An 18141-nucleotide genomic window follows, 5' to 3' on the forward strand; every position below is an offset into this window, starting at 1 on the left:
GGCAGGAAGGAGGGGCTAGACCATGCAGGGTCTTCTAGGCTATAGTCAGGAGCTCAAATCATATTCCAAGAGCAATGGGAAGCCATTGCTCTTGTAAAGCTGGCAAGAGTGATGGCAATGGAGATGAAAAGAGGTGGATTTAAGATAGATTTGGGGTATAAATCTGACATAACTTGTTTATACATTAGCAGTGGGGTGTGAGGAAAGGGCAGAAATCAAGGATGACTCGGGGATTTTGGCTTGAGCGTCTGGGATAGACAATGTTGTCATTTGCTGAGGCAGGGAAGACTGAAGGACGGGAGCTGTTTAAGATTTATTTTCTTTGAAATACCTATTAGAAACCTGTGTCAAACAGGCAGTTGCATACATGAGTCTGAAGTGCATGTTGATATCTGGGGTGGGAGATACACGTTTGGGAATTATCAACACATACAAGGCATTTAAAGCTACAGGACTAGAAGAGATCATCTGGGTAGAGAAGAGTGCTCAGGTCCAAGTCGTGGGCAAGCCAACATTTAAAGATCAGGCAGAAACAAAGGAGCTAGCAAAGTGTCTGGTCAGTAAAGCAGGAGGAAATCCAGAAAACTTGAGAATGTTTTAAGAAGTGGTCAACCCTGTTGAAGGCTGAAAGGCTGAACACTTACTTGTGTGGCTTTGAGTAAGTTACTTCATCTATCTATCTAACTCAATTTCCTCATAAAGTAAAATGTGGACAAAAATAGTACCACACTTATAGTGTTGTTGGAAGTATTTTTAAAAAAAAGCAACGTATGTAATGTTCTATGTATCTGGCATGTAATGAGTGATAAATGGTAGCTATTCCATTTACTGCTGTTGAGTTCTGAAACCTATAAGGGGGAATATATGTCAGGGGGGAAAAGTACATACATTTAGTGGAAAAGTTCTGAATAACAGATATCCAGTTTCATTACATCTTGCAATCATTCTTTAATGTTCCTTTTAGTCTTTGTGTCTTAGCTCTGCTGGAATCAGGGCTTAAGATATGAGAATTCCTTCTGCTGTGGATAGTCAAAAGTTGCTATGACAACTGCCTGGAAATGAAAGTCCTGTGCTTTATTTATTTATGTGAGGGTGATGTGCTACAGAAAGAGGGAAACGAGACTGCCACAAATGTTGCCTCACAACCTTTGGAAACAGGACATGTGAGGGCCGTCTCCTCTCTCATACTGTCAGTATCCTTTATAATTTATATAAGATTTACTCTCTTCCTCTTTTTTCCATAAAGTATTTGAGGTCTTCGACAATATTAAGATACATATAAGTTAGGCAGTTTTAAAAAGGTAAATCAAGAAGATTAAATACTATTTGGAGGAGAAGTAATCCGTAACAAACATACAATAGCGTTGTTAACACTGTGCAAAAAATTTAACTCCAAGTAGTTTGGAAGTCAAATAAAAATGGAAAACCTGATGGTTTAAGGAATTCTCAAAAGTCTGCTTCAAGGCCACAGGCAGGTTGATTAGAAGAGAGAAACTTTTAAACTGATATATATGTTGATACTCTGCAATAATAATAGTAGCCAATATTTGCATACCACTTTATAGTTCATAAAGCACTTTCATGCTTTACAGAAGGTGGTGTTACAGCATTCTATTTTTTCTTCTTGGTCCCCAAACCATACAACAGGTTAACACAGATAGAGAACTTGAATCATAAATCTTTTACTTCCAAAACCCTGCTTTTTCTAGTAAACTAAGAGGCAAATTCCTTACTTGCAACTAAAAAAAAAAAAATTGCGAAATACAACATTCACAAAAGTACATAAAATTTGTACACATATTTTAAGAAATAACTGTAAAACAAATATCTATGTAGCTGCAATTTCAAGAAATAGAATACTCCTGTAACTCTAGAACAGCATTTCCATTTTTTGGTCTTAGGACTCCCTTATGCTTTTAAAAGTTATTGAGGACTTCAATGAGCTTATGTTTATATGGCCTATATCTGGCAATATTTACATTATTAGAAATTAAAACAGAATTTACAAAAATATTTATTAATTAATTTATTTCTGGCCACACCATGCAGCTTATGAGATTTTAGTTCCCTGACCAGGGATTGAACCCCGGGTCCTGGCAGCAAGAGCACAGAGTCCTAACCATTGGACCACCTGGGATTCCCTATTAATTTACTTTAAAATAACAGTAAGTTACTGCATGTAACCTAAAGGAAACTTTATGAAGATTAAACATTTGCCAAAACAAAAAAAAGTGAGAAGAGTGATATTTCACAAATTTTTTTCAAATCTCTTTAATGTCTGGTTTAATAGAAGACAACTGGTTTCTCATATCTGATTCTGCATTCAGTCTGTTGTGATATTCTGCTTTTCGTTTTGGGGGGTACAGGGCAAGCATGTGAATTATTAAGAGCTGAAGACAGTCGAGGCCCAGTGGACTCAGGAAGAGCTTTTTACCTCCCCTTGAACTGCCTAAAACCATTCCGATAGGGAACTTGTACCAAGAAGAGCACTGTTACCAAAAATAACTTTTTATATCCTAAAGACTTATCTGCATGGCATGGCAAACATTTATTCACCATAGATCTGCTCTTCTTGTCTTCCTGTGAATTATCTTCCTTCCCTTTGAGACCTCACACCCCTATCCTCTTCTCCTTAGCTCAGGATGGTATATAAGCATTAATTACCTGACAGCTGAAGAGTCTCTCAGGTCTATGTGGGCTCCCGTACGTACAAAATTAAAGTTTTCTCCTGCTAATCAGTCTTATGTCAGTTTAATATTAGGCCAGCCAAAGAACGTAGAATGGACAAAGGGAAACGTTTTCTGCCCCCAGAGGGTTAAGTATATGAAGAAAATCTGGCCCCACACAGAAATGTAGTTGGAAAAGGGGCCCTATTTTAGTGGCCTTTTCAGATAACTGTGGATATTCTTTGTACTATACCAGACCTCCACAGGTACTAGTTTTTAAAGGTTAGTTGCAATGTGGAATCTAAAACTATATCATATTCTGTGACATTAAAATCAGTTGGTCTAACTTGTTCTTTGAATGACTCTGTCACCCATACATGATTTGGGAACATTATGCACCATTCGTTTGGAAAATACTGGTTCACTGAGTTATGCAGATTTTCCAAATATTGACACATTTCATTATATAATATCAAAAAAAATCACATTCACTAATCTCACTACCAACCTTACCACAGAAATCTTTCAAGTACTGGTATGTAGTCAAGTGCATGATGGTGGATGCAAGTTTTCCAAATTTCTAGTTTCCACTTGCAAGTTCGAATTTTGTCATTGGCATCAAATAGCATCACTTATTTTCCTTGAAGTGACTGGCACACTTTTTGAGAAAATGTCTCCCAAATACCCAAGTCTGTACAACTTTTGTCAGCGTTCTTTCAAATAAAAATGGTGTTCTATAAAAAAGTGTCAAGTTCAGCACTCAACTGCACAAGTGCTTTTCCCTGAGACAGCCATTGTCCTTAGAGTGTGCAGCAGAGTGCTTTATGTTCTCAAAATGTGGTCTCCAAACCAGCAGCCTCAGTATCACCTGGGAACTTGTTCAAAAATACCCCCTCCAGGTGATTTGGATTCCCTCTAAATTTTGAGAACCACTGCTTCAGTCTTCTAGCAATGGTTCTCAGTCTTGGTCGCAGGTTAGAATCACCTGAGTAACTTAAATTTTCCAATGCCTAATTACTCTTGATCAATTAAGTCAGAAGGGTGAGACCCAGATATAAGTATTTTTTTAAGTTCCCTTGATGATTCCAAAGTGCAGGCACTGCCTTTGACTATCTGTCCCAAACAGTTCTCAGCTGTTTCTTGTCTGGGGCTGGGTAGTCGTCTATTGAAAATGAAGCTCTCTGACAAGTTTCTGGAGTGTTAATAACTAGCCTGCTGCTATTTGGAGAAGAATCAATTTGTCTTCAGAATGATTTTCCCATCTTGAATAGTTAGGAAATCCCAAATGGTGAACAAGAAAATGTCCTGGGAGAACTCAAGATACTTTGAATTGTTAAGCCTCTTTTTTAGGAAAGTAGAAATCCTGGCAGGTCTGGTGAGGTACCTGCTTTGGTTACCACTGAAGCTGCCCATTCAGCTGCCAAGGCTTGCTCTTCTCCATAGCCTTCCTTTCTCCACAGACTGTCTTAGATTAGCAGCTGTCACCCTTATTGGACTCAATATTCCCATTTTATAATAAATATTTTTAACCGTCTGCAAATGAAACACATATATAGTGCAATCTGCCTACGTACATCATTAAAAAAAATCAATTTAATGCCCTACCTGTATTATAAAGGATAAATAAAATGAGGTTAATTTGTAATAAATATCGTATTAAAATATGTAAGTCCTTGGGAAAAAATTGGCAGGTATAATGAAGTTGTCAGGTGTTGGCGTATGCATTTTATAAAAAATTTTTATTATGAAAAATTTCAAACATGCTGAAGTAGAGAGAATAGAATTGTGATACTGTGATTTACAACAAGAAACATATTTGGTCTTCATCCCATTTCTGGCATAGAACTCCTAAAACCCTTGGAATTTCTTAAGAGATCAGCAAAGGTGTCTTTTGTTATGTTAATGAGGCAACTTTGGGAAAGTACCTACGGATGGGGGCTGGTCACCAGAGGAGCTACAGGTGATTAGAGGGTTGGAACGTTCAGTCCTGCCCCTCCCCCTACCTCCGAGTAGGACAGAGGGGCTGGAGGTTGAACCTGTTGCCAATGGCCAATGATTAGTCGCGCCTATGTGATGCAGCCTCCATAAAAACCCAAAAGGATGGGGTTCAGAGAGATTCTGGGTTGGTGAACACAGAGAAATTTGGGGAGAGTGGTGCACTCTGAGAGGGCATGGAATTTCTGTGACCTTTCCTCAAACCTTGCCCCATGCATCTCTTCTATCTGGCTGTTCTTAAGCTACCTCCTTTTATAATAAACCGGTAATCTAGTAAGTAAAATGTTTCTGTGAGTTCTGTGAGCCTCTCTAGCAAATTAATCTAATCTGATGAAGGGGTCACGGGAACCTCCAGTCTATAGCCAGTCAGTCAGAAGTACAGGTGGTAACCTGGGCTTGTGATTGGCCTCTGAAGGAAGGGCGTTTGCTCAGTCTGTGGAACTGAGCCCTTAACCTGTGGAATCTGATGCTGTCTCTGGGTAGGCTGTGTCAGAATTGAGTTGAATTGTAGGCCACCCAGCTAATGTCTGGAGAATTGCTCGGTGCTGTGGGAACTCCTTCCCCCACTCACCATACACACAACTGAAATTGGGTTCAGAATCATATTAAAGTATAATGAACTACGTACTTATCAGAACCCAGCTTCAACTGTGATCAGTTATAAATGGCCAATCGTTTTTATCAAATTCATTAGCATTACCTCAGACCACTGAACCAGAATCTCTGCGGCAGGGCCCAGGAATTTGTGTTTTAACAATCTCTCCAGCTGATTTGTAGCTCCACTAAAGTTTGAGAACCACTGATCTACACAACATTCCCCACCTTCTCAGATTATTGAAGGCAAAGCCCAGATAACACTCATATATTATTTCATTCACAAATATTTTACTTAAAAAACCCATAATCACATACCACTATGTCAGCTAACAAGTTATAATTCCTGAATATCAGCAAATATTGAGAGTTTTACATTTTCTCAGATTTTCATGTGTCTTTTTATACTTGATTCGTTTGAGTCAGTTCAAACACTGCCCTAGGTTGATATGTCTCTTAAAACTCTCTTAATCTATGATGATTTTTCTCTTTTTTTATTTCCTGCCATTTATTTGTTAAAGAAACTGGATCATTTGTCACAGAGTTTCCCACGTTCAGGATTTTGCTGATTGTGTCCCTATGTTGTTGTTTTGTCATGTTCCCTCTACCTCTGTATTTACTGTAATCTAGCTGTTAGATCTAGAGGCTTGATCATAGTCAAGTTTGATTTTTTTGTCAGGGGTATTTCACAGGTGGTGCTATGCCCTGCTCATTGTATCACACCAGAAAGCGCATCAATATCTGGCTGTTTTTCTGATGTAAAGGCTGATTAGTGGGTTCAAATGCTGACAGCATGAGCTCTTCTGTATCAGTGTTTACGAGCAGCCCTTTACCTAATGGTCTTAGCAGCCACTTGATCATGGCCTCTGTTCATTATTTCCCTAAGAGATGCAAAATGGTAATATTCTAATTTTTATAATTTTTTCTGTATTTATTACTTGAAATTAAAACTTTCTCTTCAAATATTTGTATAGGAAATACAATTTGGACAGGAAGGGGAATATAGGTGCTCAATTTAACTCCTTTACTTTATAAACTAGTCCTCAAATGTATTTATACTCAATTTTTACTTTTGAATATCATCCCCTCCAGAGTAAAAGACACATTTTTATATCTTGCGTCACCTACTATAATGAAGCACGATATCTGATGGGCCTCTTTGGGTTCTGGAAGCGCGAATTCCACACCTAGGAATATTGCTCTGGCTCATGTCCTGGGTGACAGTTCTGTGCAGCCTGGAACAGCATTGGGCTCTGCAGCAGTCAGTGTGGAACTTACAGCAAGTCCCAGTGGGAGATCACAATATAGGCCTCTGGGATTTTAGAGCAAGGCGATGCCATCTGCAGCAGAGGACTTTACTCCTTTCAAGAAACCGCCCCGGGCATGGTACTGGGCCCTAGTAGAGCCAGAAAGCTTGACTGTGGGGCATCAAGTTATCATGTGTCTGGAAGTACCCATCATGAGCTGAGTTCTGTCAGATATGCCCAGTCATAAAGTTGATGGGCCCGGCAGCAGTTCATCATAATATGGAAATGATGCATTCACAATCAAACTCCAATAGGACGAGAAGGCATGAGTAAACAACATGAGCTAGTAGTCCAGACCCCCGTACCACCCACTATGCTTGCACCAGTACCCCATGCTCAGGCTGTATGGCTACATAGGGGGTCATATTTGACCAGCTGAGGGAGGAGAAAAAAACTCAAGCTTGATTATGAATGGGTTGGCTTGGTATATGGGTGGGACCTGAAAAATGGACGGCAGCACATTACAACACATTCAGTGGTGTCCCTAAAAGACAGTGGAGAGAGAAAAGCTTCCTAAAGGGCAGAGCTTCAAGCAGTATAGCTGGTCATCTGCTTTGAGTGGAAGAGGAAGTGACTGGTGGTGAGAATTTATACAGATGCCTAGATTGGAGACAGGGAGGTCTGGAGTAGAGGCATGTGGTCAAACAGAGTGGGCCTAAGAGTGAAGATTTTTGTATCTTATATTCATTCTGACCAGAAAGCATTAACTATGGAAAAGGAATGAAACAACCAAGTAGACGAAAAGATTCTACCAGTTGATGTCAGCCACGTGTTGTCATAGCCTACCCCAGAACTGGCACAGTGGGCACATGAGTGGAATGGCCATGTTTGCAGATATAGAAGCTACACATGAGCCCAACAACATGAATTCCCACTTACCAAGGCCAAGTTGAGCTACTTCTGCCTTTGAAGGTCTAGCTTGCCAGCAACAGAGACCAACACGGAGTCCCTGACATGGCACTATTATTTGAGGAGATAAAGCAGCCATTTGGTGGCAAGTCAACAATACTGAGCCCTTTCCATTCTGGAGTGACCACTGGTTCACCTTCATAGGGATAAATGCCTCTGCTGGTTATGGGTTTGCCTTTTTTGCCTGCACAGCCTCAGCTGTACCACTATCTAGGAGCTTGCAGAAGGCCAGATCCACTGGCATGAGATCCAGCTCAACATAGCATCAGAAAAGGGGAACCACTTCACAGTAAAGGTGATTTGAGTATGAGCTCATGACCAAGGCATCTACTGGTTGTATCACCTATTACACTATCCAGAAGCTGCCAGCCTGATAAGAACACTGGACAACCTACTGAAGGTACAGGTAAGCTGCCAGTTTAGAGGCAGTATTCTGCAAGGATGGAGGGCCATCCTTCAGGATGCAGTACATACATTAAATCAGAGACCTCTGAATGACACTGCCCCTAATAGGAAGAATATATGAGTCCAGGGGAGGGAGCAGAAGTGGCCCCACTTAACACCTCATTGAGTCATTGAGAGACTTTGTGCTTCCTGTTCCCAAAACTCTGGGCTTTGCAGGTTTAGAAGTCTTGGTCCCCAAAGGGAGTGCATTTTTGTCAGGGAACACAAGGGTTCCATTGAAGTAATAGCTATGGCTACTGTTTGGGCACTTTGAACTCTTTGTGTCCAGGCACCAGGGGGCAAGAAGAGGAGTCCCCATCTTGACAAGAGTAACTGACCTGGACCAACAGGAAGAGGAGGGGCTGCTTTCATATAATGGGAAGGAAAAATATATGTGGACTCCATGTGATCCATCTGGAAGTTTATTGATACTTAATTGGAACTGTGGAAGGACATGTGCAGCAATCCCAGCCTGAGAAGTGTCTAATTACCAGTAAATATACGTTCTCATTAAGAGGGCATTTGGGTCATACCCAGGTAAGCTACTAAGACCTGTGGAGGTGACAGGTAAAGAATAGTAGATTTTGAACTGGATAAGGGAGGAGGAGGAAGATGCGTAGCAGTTACGTCCCTGAGACCAACTGAGTAATGGGGATGTAGTTTGTCCCAATAACCTCCTTCTTCTAAGCTTTCGCTCCAACAAAGAGAAGCCACCGCAATGAGAAGCCTGAGCACCGCAATGAAGAGTAGCCCCCGCTCCTCGCAACTAGAGAAAGCCCGTGTGCAGCAATGAAGACCCAACTCAGCCAAAAATAAAATTAATTAAAAAAAAAAAAAAAAAACTGAGCACAGCAGGTGTATTAGAGCCAGGCCACGCCTGCCCAAATTGGGACCCTTCAAATGGTCAGTCTTTGTTCTGAGACTCCTCACTGGTCTGGCCAAGACTTCTCAGAGCCGAATGGCAGTCTGAGGCTCTTCCTACCTGTCCTTGCTTCCTTCTCTCGCTCGTTTCATGGGTAGCAGAACTGCATCAGTCTGAAGGCACTCCTGGCCTACTACTTCCTCTCTCCTTTTTTCTTTTTTTACTTCTTTTTTTTTTTAAGTAACTATCTTATCAGGGTTTGCATACCAGTTTTTTTTTTTTTTGCGGTACGCGGGCCTCTCACTGTCGTGGCCTCCCCGTTGCGGAGCACAGGCTCTGGATGCGCAGGCTCAGCGGCTATGGCTCACGGGGCCCAGCCGCTCCGCGGCATGTGGGATCTTCCCGGACCGGGGCACGAACCTGTGTCCCCTGCATCGGCAGGCGGACTCTCAACCACTGCGCCACCAGGGAAGCCCTCTCCTTTTTTCTTAACAGTTATTTTCCCCCAGTAAATCTCTTGCATACCTAATTTGTCTTGGCATCTACTTTTCCAAGGACCTGATCTGAACAAAGTCCCATGTATTGCAGGATGTTTAGCATCCCTGGCCTTACCCACAAATGCTGGTAGCACTGTCCCCCCAATCTTGAGGTAACTAATGACACCTTCACAGATTGCCAAAATGCTTCTATTGAGAACCACTTAGAGCATAATCATCAAGATCAAAATTTTAGAGCTAGAAGAGCTCTTACATGTAAAACAATTAAGAAACAGAAAAGTTTAATGATTTCTCTATTTTCTCCCTCTCCTACAGTGTCTTCCCCTTCTTTTCATTCTCTAATCTAATTCTTGGACCTCAGCTGAAACTGATAAACTTGAATAGTGGGTTTTAAGTACCAGAGAGGCTGTATAGCCTCAGAATTTAAAGAAAAATTTAGGAAATGATCACCTTCTGAAACTGAAGCTAGGGAGAAAGATCATTTATGATAGATGAAATTAGCTCCTGTATAAGTAACCCGCTCTTGGAATTGGCTACAAAAGTACTGCTTTTGTGATTAGAGTGCTTTCCATGCTTTCCAAGTTTCTATCAAGTCACAAGCATATAGTCTCAGGAAGACATTCTTGGAATGTGGAGGTATTGTGGAGTAGTCAGTAGTATGTAGCACTGTCTGAAAAAGATCCAAGAATTTTAGTTTAGTTGACCCATAAGTTTGTAGCAGAGATCATTTTCACTTTTAATTCAATAAATAATCATCTAAAATATTTATTGCCTACTATGTCCCAAGCATTACATGTTAAGCAGAGAACATACCGTAGTAAACAGAACGTGATCCTTCCCCTCAAAGAGCTTATTATCTGGAGCATGCATTCTCAATGGGCAAAAAACCTTAGTTATTACAATTGTTTGTGGCCCTCCAAAGAGCCACAGTAGATAAACAGATATACAGGATATCTGTGGTTTAAGATCTCATAGTGGGTAGGGGGGAAAATTAGGATAAAAATGCCTAAAATGACTCCTTAGGAGGTCAATCATGAAACTAAAGTTAAAAAGCCTGATCTAAAGGAGGAAAAAGAGAAAAAATGAATAGGATGAAAGAGAACAAGAAGGAAAAGTAGAATGATGAAAGAGAAATAGGAAAGGAGAGATGAGAAAATGAGAAGGTATGTGAAATTTTAAGAAGACAAAAATAGTTCTGTCTACCACTGAGCCATACGACATATAACTTTTTTTCCTTGACATTCTGAAATACAAGCTTATTCTTCTTACATTATTTCTGGCTTTGGCAACAAAGTATTAAATGTGAAAAGCAATACTGGAATGCCTTCTTTTTATCGAAAGAATTCCCATATCCTAAATCACTCTTTCTTAATCAAATACTCCACATGTCCTCACTTTCTCTCATTTAAAATTTAAACTTATAAAACAATTTCCTATTAGGTTCCTAAGGACCCCATTATTCCACTCTTGTATGTGTAATGCAAATTTATTAGCTCCATGATATCAAAGCCTTCATTTTTATAGCAGTTATTTCTTTCATTTATCTGCCATGGTAAACAAACACATTTGTTGTTGCTTGATAGCTTATCAAGCTTTTCTGCAGTTTGGATTTACCCCTCAGGACCATATACTTTCCTTTGCTCTGAATATGGGTGCACCTAACAACTTTATGATTACTAGTTAGATTTCTCAGATATCTTGATATAAGGAATTAAGTGACCTTGCTAGCAGACATTGGTATTTCAGTTAACAGAAAGGAATCATCTTTATCAGCACTTAAAATATATATTTTATTGTGGTATGATTAACATAGAATAAAATGCACACATCTTAGATGTTCATTTTATAAAAAGACTTTAAAAGAGCAGTTTTAGGTTTACAACAAAATTGAGATGAAGGTACAGAGATTTCCCATATACCCCCCCACTCTACACATGTATATCCTCCCCCATTATCAACATCATTCACCAGAATGGTGCATTTTTTTTACCAAGGCTGAACTGACATTGACACATCTAATCACCCAAAATCCATAATTAACCTTAGGATTCAGTCTTGGTGTTGTACATTCTCTGGGTTTGGACAAATGTATAATAACATAATCCATCATTACAATTTTGTACAGAATATTTTCACTGCCCTAAATTTTACACTCACACTAGCAATGTAAATATCACAATTTGAAGCAGCTGGAATTCATATTTGTGTTATTATTAGACTTTGATGTGTCCATTTCACTTAAGTTTTTTGGCATAAAGTTGTTGAAATTATCCCTTTAATATCTGTGTAATTACATTAAAATGAAAACTTATGCACAGAAAAATAAAGTAGATGACAGAAAAGGAATCAGGGGAAAATAAGCACATAACATGGCAGAAAAAGGACGTGTGTGTGTGGTAGGAGTAAACAGTCTAGTGACAGAAAGAGGGAATTATAGTTCATTGTGGCAAATGCCATGAGAGGCATAGAGAGAGCACACAGGAAGGATACCCAGTCCAATCTGGGAGTCAGATCAGGATGTCCAAATGACAAAAGTTTGTCCAACTCTAGGTAAATTAATGTAACCAAATCTGTGGACACTTAAAAAGCTGAGACTTAGATCCCAAATATAATTACTTCACATTGGTTATCCACCTGTGAGGGTCTGTAGTAAACTGGCCCTTTTTCACTGGCATCTTTAATTAAAACAATTTTGTTTTTGTAAAAATGATATATTCATTATACAAAATTCAAACAAGATAGAAAAGGTCAAAAGATAAAATAAAAATCAGTTGCATTTTGGCTGACATCCTTCTTGATCTTTTTGTATTTACATTCACATACATACACATGCATACTCATGTTTGGGTGAAGCACTGTTCGTGCTAAACTGTACTCTGCTTTTTAGGGGGAAAAACAAACCTATATGCTGTGGACGTATTTTTGTGTAAATAAAGAGATTTACATCATCGTTTTTAATGGCTCAAGGGTATTTCATTGTATGTAGGTACCATAACGTATTTAACTAGTGTCCTAGTGATGGTACTTACATTGTTTCCATAAGCACCTATTATAAAAAGGGGGTGAGGAACATCCTCGTAAATCTGTTTTCTTTTTCTTTTCTTTAGAGCGCATGACTAGAAAATGAGTTTGGTGGGGCAAAGCCTAATTATTTTGTTAAATTTTGGTAATTAACGTGTACCAGTTTCAAGGTCACACCAGTTAGGCATGACAGTAATTGTATCCCCACCTCCTATCTGCACTGATAGACAAAAAGGATGTTTGCAAGTTGAACATCTTTTCATTTAATTAGAAGTTTGTTTTTCTTGGTTTAAGAACGTCCTACTGATATCCTTTGCCAATTTTATTTATTGTGTTAAGTTTTAAAATTGATATTCTATGAGCTTTTTGTGTATTAGGAATATTTTCCTTCTTTTTCCACATGATACAAATTTATATTCCATTTTGTGTGTAGATAATAATCTTTATGTGGTTTTTATCGAGTTTTTTCTTTAATGGTTTCTGGTTATTGCTTCATACTTAGAAAAGGCCTTTCTCAGCTCAAGATTATAGTCACCTAGATCTCCTTGTAATATTTTTATGGTTTCATTCTTTACATTTAAATTCTTGTCATCTGGTATTAAACAAATGAAACAGATGTAAAGCCGGGCCCCAGCGTTTAGTAATTCCTCAGATCATCTTTTTCCCACTGACCAATGATTTGTAACATATAGTTCATTGATACCACTGAGCCCAGTGGGCCCTGTACTCGAGCTAACACGTTTTGAGATTTGGAGCGTGCGGTGCGGGGAGGGACTCGCGCATGGGCCTCTTTCCTGACCTGGCCGTTTCCGCCTGGCAAGCTGCGCCGGCTCCGCACTCGTGGGCCCAGGCCCCATGGCCGACGCGGTAGGCAGGAGACTTCGAGACTCATTCTGTCTGCACGGTCGGACACGAAGGCAGGCGGCGGTGGCGGCAGGACCACTATCAGTGCCCTCAGGGAAGAAAAAGTGTCGGAAGAGCCAGCGGAGCGCAGGAGAAGCGCGAAACTGGGAGAAACCGCCGAGACGTTGCGTGGGGAGGAGGCGAGGGGGAGCGGCTTCCCGCTCAACCGCGCGCGTCACTCTGGCTCCCTGAGGCAAGTGCCGGGCCCCGGACTGTGCGTTCCCTTCGGCTCTAGGGATCTCCGCGGCCCCAAGAGGCTTCTCGGAGCGCCAACCTGGCCCCGCCGTTCCCACTATGGTTGGCCACTACCCCAGCCTCGGCTCGCTCGCCGCCTCCCTCTTAACTGCCTCTGGCCGCGGCTGGCGTCCGCGGCGTCGGTGACGTCGACGTGGGGGCGGGACTTCCTGCTTCGCGCGCCCTTAGGTCTCTGGACTCAGCCCGCTCTGCGGGGTTTGAAGGGTGGCGGGCGGCGGGCTCGGGGTTGTTTCCTAGTCGGACTTCGGCTCCGGCCCCGCACCCCAGAGAAGGCCAGTCCACCGAGAAGGAGCGGGGTTTATCTCCATTGCCGCCGCTGCCTTTTTCGCCTTCGGAGCTCTCTCGGGATACCCCACATTTCCAGGGGTCGGGAGCCCGAGGGGCGCTCTTGGCCCTGCGGCTCCTGCTCTTCAGCCTGCGCCGCGAGCGGCCGCCGAGACCTCGCCAGGCGTGACGGGCTGGGCCTGCACCCCGCGTGCGGGACCGTCTCCCGTGGCCCCAGTGCCCCGGCGGGAAGAGTGCCGTAGGCGCCCGTGGCTGGAGCAGTGGAGGTGTCCACCTGGCGAGTGCGGCCGGAACACCGGTCACTGTTAAGTTTTCTGTGCGCACGTTGCAAGGTCCGAGTGTGAGTCTGGTACGTAACGCTGTCTTGTCCGTGGTTTGGAATGCTCATGGCTTTTTTCTTTACAACTTGCCCTTGAATTCTTCTTTTATTTTTCCCGTAAAGCAGGTGGAGCGGGTGTTAGAAAAGTAGGCTGGGAGGATGTTCTGTAGCCGATTAAATGCACGTGAAACTCTGTGGGGCTTTTTGATGAACTCCAGTGGTGCTTGGGTAGCCTCAGTTTAAAAGCTGGCTAAACGTGTGGTACCTCCAGTTTCATTTGTGAAAAAAAATAAGCTGCCATTTTCGTTGACCCTGAAGACAATTCTAACAGTGATGTTGGCTGTCATTACAAAGATAACGTTAGAATATGTGAATGCATGCTGGGCTCTCATGGACATTTTGATGTATCCTTAGTGTCCAACTTTGGCCAAAAAAATGGGTACTTAGCTCTTAAAAATAACTATTGTCAAGTATTTTAAAAGCCTTTGGTCACATTAGTTGTAACGATGAAACTATTTTAGTAAAATCTCCAAGATGTCTAGGATAACAAGAAACTTGTCCTTAGTTTCTCATATCAGTAGTATACAGTTCATAATGTGTTCAGACTATGAGCATAAAATACTTGAGTAGATCTAAAACTGAGTGGGTTGTTAAAGCACAGCTTTTGTTACCAAGCAACATCTCTGTAAACAAGTCTAATATTCAACTAGAATATAATTAAATGTATCTATCCTGCAATTATCCGGATTCAGAGTTCTCTGAATTCATAGTTTAGCCTGTAGGTGGTTATAGTTCATACTCACCTTTTGTACTGAGCTGTGATTTCAAACGCATTTTGTTTAGGATTATTAGAATGCTTTACATTTTAGAGTCGTATAGGACTCTACAGAGAGTTAAAAATGGATTTGAGTTACCCTTTGGTTTTTGGGGACATACTATGTCAGGTGTTCCCCTTCCTTTGAGTATTTTCTAACCAGGTGAAGTGTGGTTATATTTAGGAATTGTATCAACTAGTAGGGTGATACCAATTTAGGGTAACATAGAGCATTGAGAGAACACTTATTGCTCACAGGTGGTTTTTTTTTTTTTTTTTTTGCTTGGGTCTCTCCCTGTTGTGGCCTCTCCCGTTGCGGAGCACAGGCTCCGGACGCGCAGGCTCAGCGGCCATGGCTCACGGGCCCAGCCGCTCCGCGGCACGTGGGATCTTCCCGGACCGAGGCACGAACGCGCGTCTCCTGCATCGGCAGGCGGACTCAACCACTGCGCCACCAGGGAAGCCCTCACAGGTGGTTTTTAAACCTTGGTTTAGCCAGTAATCTCACTCTTACTCTACTCATTGAACCCTTAATGATATAATTTGTATGGCAAGTAAAGGCATACCTTGGAGATATTGTGGGTTTGGTTCCAGACGACTGCAGTAAAGCGAGTCACATGAATTTTTTGTTTTTGCTTTCCAGTGCATATAAAAGTTATGTTTACACTATACTGTAGTCTATTAAGTGTGCAATGTGCATTGTGTCTAAAAAATGTACATACCACGGGGGCTTCCCTGGTGGCACAGTGGTTGAGAGTCCGCCTGCCGAAGCAGGGGACACGGGTACGTGCCCCGGTCTGGGAAGATCCCACGTGCCGCGGAGCAGCTGGGCCCGTGAGCCATGGCCGCTGAGCCTGCGCGTCCGGAGCCTGTGCTCCGCAACGGGAGAGGCCACAACAGTGAGAGGCCCGCGTACCGCAAAAAAAAAAAAAAAAAAAAAAAAAGTACATACCTTAATTTAAAAAATACTGTATTGCTAAAAAGTGCTAACCATCATTTGACAATGCAGGGTTGCAACAAACCTACAATATGTAAAAAATGCAGTGTCTGAAGTGCAATAAAGTGAAGCACAATAAAATGAGTTATGCTGGTTTTTTTTTTTTTTTTTTTTTGGTTCGCGAGCCTCTCACTGCTGTGGCCTCTCCCGTTGTGGAGCACAGGCTCCGGACGCGCAGACTCAGCGGCCACGGCTCACGGGCCCAGCCGCCCCGCGGCACGTGGGACCTTCCCGGACTGGGGCACGAACCCGCGTCCCCTGCATCGGCAGGCGGACTCTCAACCACTGCGCCACCAGGGAAGCCCTGGTAGTTAGTTTTTAGACCACTTTTTTGTGATATTTTGAATGCAGTAACCTTTCAAGTATGTAAGAAAGTAGGTGAGAACATTTGAGACACCGTGAGACTGAATGACTTCTTTGAAATCAAACTATTAGTAATGGGAATCGGAACTTGAAGTTTTATATTCTTTACATCGTGCCCTGACTGTATTTCAAAAATCCGTAGATTCTGTTTTAGTCCTTTCCCTCTTTTTCCTGCATGCTGATGTTGAAGTAATGAAATATTCAAGAATGGGAAAGACAAGCAAAGAAGAAAAATCAAGAATGATTCATGCACGTTGTGTGATAAAATCCTTAGTAATCAGAAGTCAGCATTTTGTCATGAGAAGTTCTAATTCAAGAAGCTTAGAAGAATGAAATCTTAACAGATTAGTGAATGGTCAGAATTTTGTGTGTGTATGTGTGTTTTCTAGGTACTCTCTCTGCCTAAAGAAAATGAGTTTTATTTTAACTTTGTCATACATAATGTATTAGGTTCAGCAAGTAATTTTCTCAAGTTGTCTAATCTGTGTGTACTTTTAGGGAATGTTTATATGTATCTGTGTAAAAATTTTCCAGAAGTACTCTTTCCTGCTGACTGAAGTTCACATTTCTTAATCTGAACTCTTCAGAATCTCATCACACTCTGCCTTTTCAAGTTTATGTTCTTTACAGAAAAGCTGTACTCTGACCAGACTGGTTTCTTCACCGTCCTCTAAACCTACTATGTGCTTTCTGCTCTCCTTACCAGTCTTCATGTCACTGCCTGATTTCTTTCCTTCTTTCCTAAAATCTGAATTGTACCCTTTCTATAAAGTTCAACTCTGCAGGGGAGGAAAAATTCTCTACCCTGTTAGGGTCTGTGGCTGGGCCTAAGAATTAAATTGATATAGATTAACAGGAGAAAAGCATACACGTTTTAAAAATTTTTTACATGTACATGCAGAATGAAGACCAGAGCAGAAAGCTTTTACAGGTCTTCCTCGACTTACAGTGGGGTTACCTCCCCTATCATAAGTTGATGGGTTTAATATACCTAACCTACCCAATCTACTCAACATCATAGCTTAGTCTAGCCTACCTTAAACATGCTCAGAGCACCTATATCAGCCTACAGTTGGGCAAAATCATCTAACCTACAGCCTGTTTTATAATAAAGTGTTGATTATCTCATGTTACTTATTGAATACTGTACTGAAAGTGAAAACAGAATGGTTGTATGGGTCCAGAGCAGTTGTAAGTGTATCGGTTGTTTACCCTCTTGATTGCTGGGAGCTGCAGCTCGCTGCTCCTGCTGCCACCCAGAATCATGAGAGAGTATTGTATTGCATATCGCTAGGCTGGGGAAAGATCAAAATTAAAAATTTGAAGTATGGTTTCTACTGAACGTGAATTGCTTTCGCACTATTGTAAAGTTGAAAAACTCCTAAGTTGGGGACAGTCTATATCTTTTAGACAAAGAACAAGTTTGTGAAACATTGACAAGACAGAGTTTTGGGCTAGGAGGAGTAAATTGTAGAGAAATGACTAGGAAGATAAGGGTTAGTTTAACAAGTTTGTACACATTTCTCGGCTTTGATTCCCCATCTCTGGCAATAAGAATGTCTTTTGTCCTCCTGGTACAGGGCTGGCACCTTTCACATGGGAGTTTTATCTCCTGCTTTCTGGAAGAAAAAGGAGGGTCAGAGTGCTCCTCTTGTATCTGCTGTTTCTCAAGTGCCTTTAACTACGTCAGTATACCAGAGCGGCAGATTTGGGGGTAACATGTCCTAAACTCCACCTCTGAAATCCTGTAGAGTGTATTTGTCAGTCCTACCATTTGATACTTTATATTGTATTGTTTTATCATTTCTATGTATGTCTTATCTTGCTAACTAGATTATAAGCTTTTTAGGCACAGGAAATCAGATCTCAGTGAGCTGTATCTTTAATCTCTTCCAAATAGAAGTTGCTGA

At 41.4% G+C, this 18141-nt stretch overlaps 2 protein-coding genes across 4 annotated transcripts in view; both read left to right on the forward strand.

The window, feature by feature from the left end:
* TMCC3 (transmembrane and coiled-coil domain family 3) overlaps positions 1-10763 on the forward strand; it is a 396915-nt gene extending 386152 nt beyond the window's left edge. Inside the window, exon 7 of the transcript XR_013830535.1 lies at positions 7664-10763. The gene's annotated coding sequence lies outside the window, so the exon portion shown is untranslated. The remainder of the gene's footprint in view (positions 1-7663) is intronic.
* Positions 10764-13950: 3187 nt separating this feature from the next.
* The window catches only part of CEP83 (centrosomal protein 83), a 113458-nt gene continuing 109267 nt past the window's right edge, over positions 13951-18141 (forward strand). Inside the window, exon 1 of one of the 3 annotated variants that reach the window (XM_079937179.1) lies at positions 13951-14087. The gene's annotated coding sequence lies outside the window, so the exon portion shown is untranslated. The remainder of the gene's footprint in view (positions 14088-18141) is intronic. The other 2 variants (XM_079937178.1, XM_079937177.1) reach the window with 2 other exon arrangements.

The sequence above is a fragment of the Stenella coeruleoalba genome (assembly GCF_951394435.1).
Source record: "Stenella coeruleoalba genome assembly, chromosome: 11".
NCBI lineage: Eukaryota > Metazoa > Chordata > Mammalia > Artiodactyla > Delphinidae > Stenella > Stenella coeruleoalba.